At 33.2% G+C, this 9,258-nt stretch overlaps 1 long non-coding RNA gene across 1 annotated transcript; it reads left to right on the top strand.

Moving 5' to 3' along the window:
* Positions 1-7,185: 7,185 nt before the first annotated feature.
* Positions 7,186-7,833, top strand: LOC120780930. Its single transcript, XR_005705974.1, has 3 exons — positions 7,186-7,462; positions 7,541-7,650; positions 7,722-7,833. It is a non-coding gene; the product is annotated as an uncharacterized LOC120780930 (long non-coding RNA).
* The last annotated feature ends 1,425 nt before the right edge of the window (positions 7,834-9,258 follow it).

Raw genomic sequence — 9,258 nt, 5'->3', positions numbered from 1 at the left:
TCAGCAGTGGTAACTACTTTCCAAAGTTTCCATTTGAGAAGAATGTCAAATATGTCTCTCTGTAGTTTAGGACGGGAAACATGATGTCATTGAGGCTTTTTGCATTCGAAGATTTTGCAGATGCATCAAATACAACACGTAACTTCGTTGTTAAGCTGTTTTCTCGTATTACTGCATGGTGTGGTAGATAATATTCACCTTTTAAGTGATCATTTGCTTTGACCATATGACCAAGGTCCTTATATTCGTTGATAAACTGATGGTAGTCCTATTTGAGTTTATTGCTTTTTTGAAATTTGTTTTCCATAGAAACGAGGCGCGCCACAGCTTGTTTGCGAAAATCACCCAAATCTTTATCTTCTTTAGAAGGGATTTCTTCAATAAATCGCCCATCACTGCAATAAATAAATCGCCCCAAACTGCTTTAAACATGCATCACCTTCTTTGATATTGCTTTCATCTGGTATTTCCTCCACTTCCCAAAATCACTCTAGGTTGGCAGTCGTGGATGTTGTCTTACTGAATTTTTTTTGTTTGATGATTCCGGATAAAATCCAACCGAATTCTGTTGCTTGCTCAAGGACTACGTCACTTTTTTTGACACCGTCTTCAATGAATCGGCTAAAAATGTTTCCACCAATTACCATGTCTCTTCTATCTGCTTTATTAAAGAATGGATCAGCAAGTGTATAATTTTCCATTGTTTCATATCATATTTAAATGCTTGCTATGGTTGGGCAGTGGCCAGTGATGATAAAACTACTGCATCTACCTTTTCCACATGTTGGCTTAGGAATCTTGGTTTTATTTGTACCTGAGCCTTGAATTTTGATTCGCCAACCACAACACCTCCCAGCCCATGGAGTTTTGTTTGGATTTTTGTCCTTGGTACACCCAAACTCAACGCTGCTTCTTCAGATATTGATGTTATTTGAGAACCTTGGTCAATTAGAACTTTTAACAATGTATATTCGCCATTCGCCGCTTTCACTTTTATCTGAGCTGTGGCCAGAATTACTTTTGTTGATGTTAATTTTGTAGACATTGATGCTTTACTATCCCCACACTCTAGATGTAGAAGTTCGTTATGATTTTTATTGCAAATTTTGCATTTCAAATTACTATCACAATTTTCGAACCGATTATGGATGAGGCATCTGTAGCAAATTTTTCTATCTTTTGCATATTTACGTCTTTCTTCTAAAGTCATATTGTTAAATTTTCGGCAATCAGTAATTATATGACCCAATATCTTGCAATAGGTACATTTTATACTTTGCAGCTTGCGGTTTTTGTTCAATTGTTGTTTATCCTCTACTGCTTTTAATGTTTGAAGTGCTGGTCCAGGAATCCTTGAATGTCAGATAATTTCTGAATATCCCTGGTCTTTCTTACAAATTGCTCATATAATCTGAGCCCTTCCTTGTCTAGCTTCCGTACAATGGGTCTAACTATAAGGGGATCAGCCTCTTCTGTTTTAACGCCCAATGACTTTATTGCATTGAGGCATTCGTTTGGAGCAGCTGCATTACACTTTCGGAGTTGTCACTATTAATAACTGGCTGATCCATTATTCTGTCCCACTGTGTCGTAAACAAAATACGTTTGTTGTTGTACCTTTCTTTAAGGATACTCCATGCTGCTTTGTAATTATCGCCTGATATCTGCAAATGTTGAATCAGACGAGCAGCTTCACTTTTCGAGCAACGGCGTAAACGAAGCATTTTTTCAGAGCTAGATATTTGTTCGTTGTTGTGTACCACGTCTTGGAACACGTTGAAAAAATTAGCCCATTCTTTTATTTCCCCATAGAAATTTGGATTTTTCAGTTTTCCTAATTCCAAATTATGACGAAATGCTACTTTTGGCTCTTCAATTTTAAAGCCACTTTTTAGACGAGGGAGCTCTTTAAGATATTGTTCCAATTAAAATATATAAGTTCGCTGCTGTACGTGTTTTCTATATTATTAAAAAACTTTTCCAAATATGCAATTCGATCTGAGTTGACAACCACTTTGAAACTCAAGTCAGCCATTTGCTTCCGGAGGTTCTCAATTTTCCTTTTAAAAATGGCAAATTTCCTATGTTTTATGTTGTTCTTGTGTGCCAGTTTGAGGTTTCTGTTTCTTTCTGACAATGGAAATTCGACTTCATCTTTAAGAGCTTGTTTGAATTGTTGAATCATTTCTTCAATTTGCTCTGTTATGTTGTCATAGGAATTAGACTTGAAATAGTCCTCTTCACCTATGCCAGCCGCCATTAATTTTTCGTAGTTAGCGTCAAAATCTTTTTGAATTTTAATAACACATTTATATAATTCTTCAACTTTTGATTTTTTTATCGATTTGTCCGCTTTATTGTTGTATGTTTGCAGGACTTTGTCAAATTGGCTCTCAAGGATCTTTCCTCTGTTGATTCCCATGTTGACAGCTTCTGTCAAATTGTCAGACGTCAAAGCCGGCAGCGTCGACTATTGGATTTGCTTTCTTAGGTCTTAATGGTTAAGCTAGGTTTAGGGCTAAGTTAGATTTAAGTTAAGCTTAAGCCAGAGCACACGGCCTGGTCAATAAAGTTGATTACAGCATACATTTTTAATTCATACATCTTTAATTAGCGCCCAACGTGGGGCTGCCGGCTTTGACGTATGCGTCGTGCTGACTCTGCTTCATCCAATTGTTTATCCAAGCAATTGTTTATGCAAGCAGCAATCGGATATTGACACTGTTTACGTAATCTGCAAGCTTTAGTGACGGTCGTTGCCCACACAATCTGCTGATGAGGCAAGATGTTGTATTGGCCTCACCACATTCGTACCCAACTGGAAATTGGGCATTATATGTTAACTTATACATGTGATCACACATCTTTGTTGCGCTCATTCAGCAGTGTCATATAAAAAAGTATATCTGTCCTGCTCTAATATCCCCAATCGACGTCTGATGAAGGGTTTTCTCTTTTTAAATAGCTGATGCAGGGTTGCATTTTCTGATTCCTACTTTTAAAATTTCTTAAAATTTCAAACTAAATATTTTAATTTTTAAAATTTTTATTTTATATTTTTTTATATGTTTACAACAAATTTATAACAGTTTATATAAATAAAAATATATGTAATTTAAAAAATATATTATTATTGATACCTGAAAATAAAAGACAAATATCTGAAAAAAGATTGAAACAAAACAAAGGTTATTAATACCCGAAAATAAATAATAATTACATTGAATTTGTAATATCTAAAAGAAAAAGAAATATTAATTGTATAAAATGATAGTAATATCTGAAAGAAAAGATTAACATTATCTGAAAAAATAAAATATATTAAATACGAATAGAATTTACTCTGAAAGCAAAGATTAATTAAATAAAAATCATAATAATATCTGAAATAAAAGAATAATATTATCTGATTATTTAAGATATAAGGCAAACATTTGTTTTCACATATTATATTGGATTGTGCAGGACGCCTTAAACGCATAAAATACATATGTACATATGTATGTATGTATTTATTTTTGCGTATTATATTGGACTGCGCAGTACAATTTCAAAGTACACACACTTTTTTCACATACTTACTTAACAATTGATATTTGCCGCTTCTGATGATATAGCTGCTGCTGCTACTTCCAAGTCAGTTCTGATTTCCAATGCTATAAAAATAAATGAAGTAATTAGTTTCAAAATGTTGTTAAAAAATTACATAAAATTCACTTACTTACCTTCTTGTTGTACGAGCCTCCCTTACGATGGTACGATCACGAACGCCATGCGTCTTTCAAGTAGTGAACACAATGACAGCGACTGACTGCAGCAGCACGACAGTGAACTGAAAATGGCGCTGTGCATCTTACTACAAGAACATTCGTAAGAAGGCAGCAACATAACAATGGCCGGCATGAACAGAAGACAACACAGCTGTCCATTTTGCATGTACACAATTTCGTTGTGGCCATACTAATACCTTTCACTTCAATGAAATTTTAATATTTTGTTCAAAGTGAAATTTTTTATGCAAAAAGTAAGTAAATAGGTAAATATTTTTGTTTTAAATTATCAATTGTTATTACAAATGATATAATAGAGCTATAATGGAGCTATTTTATGCTTTTATTTGTAAAATAACTTCAAGTTTGTTAGAGCTGTGAATAATTTTACATTTTACATATTAGTGGCATCACCACTCTACCTCATCTCTCTATCTTCCATTCTACTGTCAACTCTACTGTCGTCCTACTGTCGTTGGCAAATATAGGAGGATATTGAAGTTAGCGAGAACGACAACTGTCGGCCTGTAGTCGTGTACTCGTGCGGCTGTCAAAATAACAGTGTCCATAAGAACGTGTGTATTTTAATATTTGACAGATGTAGTTTGCAGTCTGTCGCGCTCTATGTGTTCCGCACTTCAATCGTTTTTTCTATTACCCTTTTTGGGATTTTCTATTGTCACTATTGACAATAATGTTTTCTCCTTCGCACTCATTCAAATAAGTCAAGAAATGAAACAAACCTTTTTTCATCGCATTTAGGTAAACAAAAAATAACCCGAAAATGTGTGTTGGTGTTAGAGTATAGAGAAAAAATGTGTGGTTGTATTGGAATATTTGTCACAAGCGGGTAGCCGTGGTTGGCAGGGTATTTGTTTGTTTATATAAGTATGTATGTGTGTGTGTGTGACTAACCCTGCCAACCACGGCTACCCGCTTCCCAGCAGATTTTAGGATGATGGTTTGAGACCTCCTGGATTAATCCATTAGGAGATATCCTATACTCCCTATTACTCCTAATACTCGTGTGTAAATACACGTAAAATTGTATACTCGCAATTAACATTGCATGTCATTGGAACGCGAGTACTCCTTTTAACCTCCTAATGGAGATCTCTATGATTACTGATATAGGAGATCTCTATGATTAATCCTATATTATTTTCAACCTGCAATTATTTTAACAAAAACAAATTTTTATAATTTTATTTTTTATTAAAGTTTTTTAATTAAATGAATATACATGAAATCTATTATTTTTTTTTTATATTATAAGTGTTCCTGTAGAACTGAGCCTTACATTTGAGAAACGCCTTTTTGATCTTTGAATCAAAATCAGGGTATGAGTAACCGTCTTTTAAGGCCTCTAAAAATTAAGCTTGTTAAAAAAATAGATGACATGAATTGAAATTATGTATTACCGTAAAGAAATTTATTGAAAAGTGCATAATTCTTCAATGTAACTTTTTTTTTGGCTCCATCCCAATTCACTTTTAAGAACAGGGACTCCGCAATTACTTCATCCAAAATTTTTGATAGGGGTCTCTTTGAAAATTTTTGCTTCAGATACGCCACCTATAATAAACTCAAACTGTTTAGTAACATCTTATAAAATGTATTTTATCATACTCATTATCAATTTAAAATGCACGCTTTAAAAAACACAGTTGAAATGAACAATTGCTTGAAGACAAAAATTAACAGTTATTATTTCCCGTTAAATTGTAATTTTTGAATCAAAGGTACGTTTTTTAAGCTACGAAAAATTAAAAAATCTCCTTTATTGCTCCTAAAGGAGGACAAAAGGAGATCAATACTAAAATGAAGTAAAAAAAATCACAATAGAAGTATAAAATCTCCTTTTTTGCTCCTAAAAGTTGACAAAAGGAGGTCAACACTAAAATAAAATTAAAAAAAAAAAAACACAATATAAGAACAAAATTAAAAAATCCCCCTTACTGCTCCTAAAAGAGGTCAATAGGAGGACTCCTTCATTCCTCCTTTCAGGTGATCTCGCTTTTAAATCTGCTGGGTTGTGACAAATATTCCAATACAACTACACATTTTTTCTCTATACACTAACACCAACGCACATTTTCGGGTTATTTTTTGTTTACCTAAATGCGATGAAAAAAATGTTTGTTTCATTTCTCGATTTATTTGAATGAGTGCGAAGGAGAAAACATAATTGTCAATAGTGACAATAGAAAATCCCAAAAAAGGTAATAAAAAAGACGATTGAAAGACGCATGTGGTTCGTGATCGTACCATTGTAAAGGAGGCTCGTACAACAAGAAGGTAAGTAAATGAATTTTATGTGATTTTTAACAATATTTTGAAACTATAGTTTTTATAAATATATAATTATAATTATAATTACTTCATTCATTTTTATAGCATTGGAAATCAGAACTGAATTGGAAGTAGCAGTAGCAGCTATATCATCAGAAGCGGCAAATATCAATTGTTAAATAAGTGTGTGTACTTTGAAATTGTACTGCGCAGTCCAATATAATGCGCAAAAATAAATACATACATATATACATATGTATTTTATGTGTTTAAGGCGGCCTGCACAATCCAATGTTTGTTTTATATTTAAAATGATCAAATAATATTTATCTTTTCTTTCAGATGTGATTATTATTTTTATATAATTATTCTTTCTTTTTAGATTTTATCACTATTTTTATTTAATTAATCTTTGTTTTCAGAGTAAATTCTATTGGTATTAAATATATTTTATTCTTTCAGATAATATTAATCTCTTTTTTCAGATATTAAATATTTTTGTAAATTAAATATATTTTTATTTATATAAACTGTAGTAAATTTTTTGTAAACATATAAAAAATAAAATAAAATAAAAAATTTGAAGATTAAGAAGTTTAGTTTGAAATTTTAAGAAATTTTAAAAGTAGGAATCAGAAAATGCAACCCTGCATCAGCTGTTGAAAATGCAACCATCCATCAGCCGTCGATTGGGGATATTAGAGCAGGACAGGTATACTTTTTTATATGACACTGCTGAATGAGAGCAACAAAGATGTATGATCACATGTATACGTACGTGAGTGGGTAAAATTGTCGCTCGGCCTATGGCAAAGTACACATGATTACCCTATGGATTACCCACATTCTTACCACTGATTATCTGGTTTTTTACCCGCTCATGGTTGGCAGGGTAAGGCACTTGAAGATTTATGATGAAAAATACAATAACCACCATAAGGGTTGTTTTTCAGTATTGTATTCTTATCACATATTTTTCTTTTGTTTGCTGCGTTTTTGTATGCAGTCAACTGATAGTTGACTGAATATTATTGTTCAAGTAATTTGAACACACATATTTCTTCGGTAAATCTTATAACTTGCACTAGCAGTCAGTGTACAAACACAAGGTACGAAATTGCGATCAACTCAAATCTGCCACCAATAGTTACATATTCACAGGCTAGTTCAGTAAGTAGAACATAAAAATGCAGTTAGTAGTGTTATTAAAAATCGTGGATCCTACGAATACAAGCAACAATTCGACTGTTAGATTTGGGTGCGTCTCAGTGTGAAATACAACGCGCTATACCAAAGATAGAAAAGAAAGAACAAACGTGACAGAAACGCATATTAGAGAGTGCAGCTAGTAATCTCAATAAGGAAATGCGATTGGACTCCGTGTTGTTTGAAAGTTAAGTGTAAGTGAATTATTATTATTGATTATGGCTCTATGTACCTAGTGTCACAAAACGTTTTTATTGTTTCCTTTTGTTTAGTTTCAACAATAGTGACAACCAAAAAATGGGCGTTAGAATGGTCGTTTACAGTAGGCATTAGGAACCTTGGCGAAAAGGTCCCGTAGAATTTGGGTGAACCTGCTACACAGGTATGCAAAGCTGCGTAATGCCTAAATTAACTATTTATTTATTTACTTCGTGTTTTTTTATGTGCTTTCAGATGACACTCAACGCTTTTCTAATTTGCTGGTGTGACGTCAAATAACATAACATTATATGTATGTGTAAGCAAGGCTTTCATTTACTACTCCGTAGCAGCAAAATTTCTAGAATTATTGCCAGGAATAATGGGATGCCCAACTCCTCTCTCACTGGAAAAGAGAGAACAATTACCAGAGATAAAGAGATGTTTAACTCCTCTCTCACTGGAAGTGAGAGAGCAATTGCTAAACGTCAAAACCACCTAAACTTTGACAGTTGATCGAGTTCAGGAGGTTTTGACGTTTAGCAATTGGAAACGAGCGATGGCCAGATTGAAATCTTACCAAAAAATATATATACGGAGGGATTTGTTGCATCGTTCAAGACCTCTTATCAAAAATGCAAAACAATGAAAATTAAATAAATTTGTGAAATTTAAAGATATTTGATGAAATGTTTTGTAATTTGAAACATCATAGTATTATTTTCAATTGAAAATTATTAAAAACTTTTAATTATTGAGAGCTAACAACCTTAAATCCGATTATTGGGTATTGAAAGGACAAAAGTCAGTTGTTATAATATTCTTTAAAAAGATTTAAATAGTTTCTTCATATAATAAATAACCACTATTTAGTAATTTATATTCGTACTAAATGTTGGGTATTGGGTTAATAAATGCCCAAAAATTGTTATTTTGTTCGATCTGGCCATAATGGAAAATCTTATAAAAAACGCTTATTATGAGGCGCTCTCACACTGGAATAAGTTGGGCATCCCATTATTCCTGATTATTGCTGTGCTATCTAACCGTTCTCACTTTGTCGGGAGCCACAGCAGAGCCATAGTAAAGTGTCGAACACATAGAGCACGACAGACTGCAGCAGCACGAGAGTGAACTGAAAACGTACATGTACATTTTGAGAAGCAACAACAACACAATGGCCGGCATGTACACAAAACAACGCAGTTGTCTATTTTGTATGTACACAATTTCGTTGTGGCCATACTAATTCATTTCACTGCAATGAAATTTTAATATTTTGTTCAAAGTGAAATTTTAATGCAAAAAATAAGTAAATAGGTAAATATTTTTGCTTTAAATTATCAATTTTATCAAGTTATTACAAATGATATAATAGAGCTATAATATAGCTATTTTATGCTTTTATTTGTAAAATAACTTCAAGTTTGTTAGAGCTGTGAATAATTTTACATTTTACATATTAGTGCCATCACCACTCTACCTCATCTCTCTATCTTCCATTCTACTGTCAACTCTACTGTCGTCGTACTGTCGTTGGCAAATATAGGAGGATATTGAAGTTAGCGAGAACGACAACTGACGGCCTGCAGTCGTGTAGTCGTGCAGCTGTCAAAATAACAGTGTCCATAAGAACGTGTGTATTTTAATATTTGACAGATGTAGTTTGCAGTCTGTCGCGCTCTATGTGTTCCACACTTAAGACATGTAAAAGAATGTGCTCTGCTCTGCTCCGAGTTTTGTTGGGCAAAAAAATATAGCTGAAGCGAGAGCAAAAAATGAAGTGCTGTGC

This window comes from Bactrocera tryoni, unplaced genomic scaffold (genome assembly GCF_016617805.1).
Source record: "Bactrocera tryoni isolate S06 unplaced genomic scaffold, CSIRO_BtryS06_freeze2 scaffold_25, whole genome shotgun sequence".
Taxonomy (NCBI): domain Eukaryota; kingdom Metazoa; phylum Arthropoda; class Insecta; order Diptera; family Tephritidae; genus Bactrocera; species Bactrocera tryoni.
This window is presented reverse-complemented; position numbering and strand designations above follow the sequence as displayed.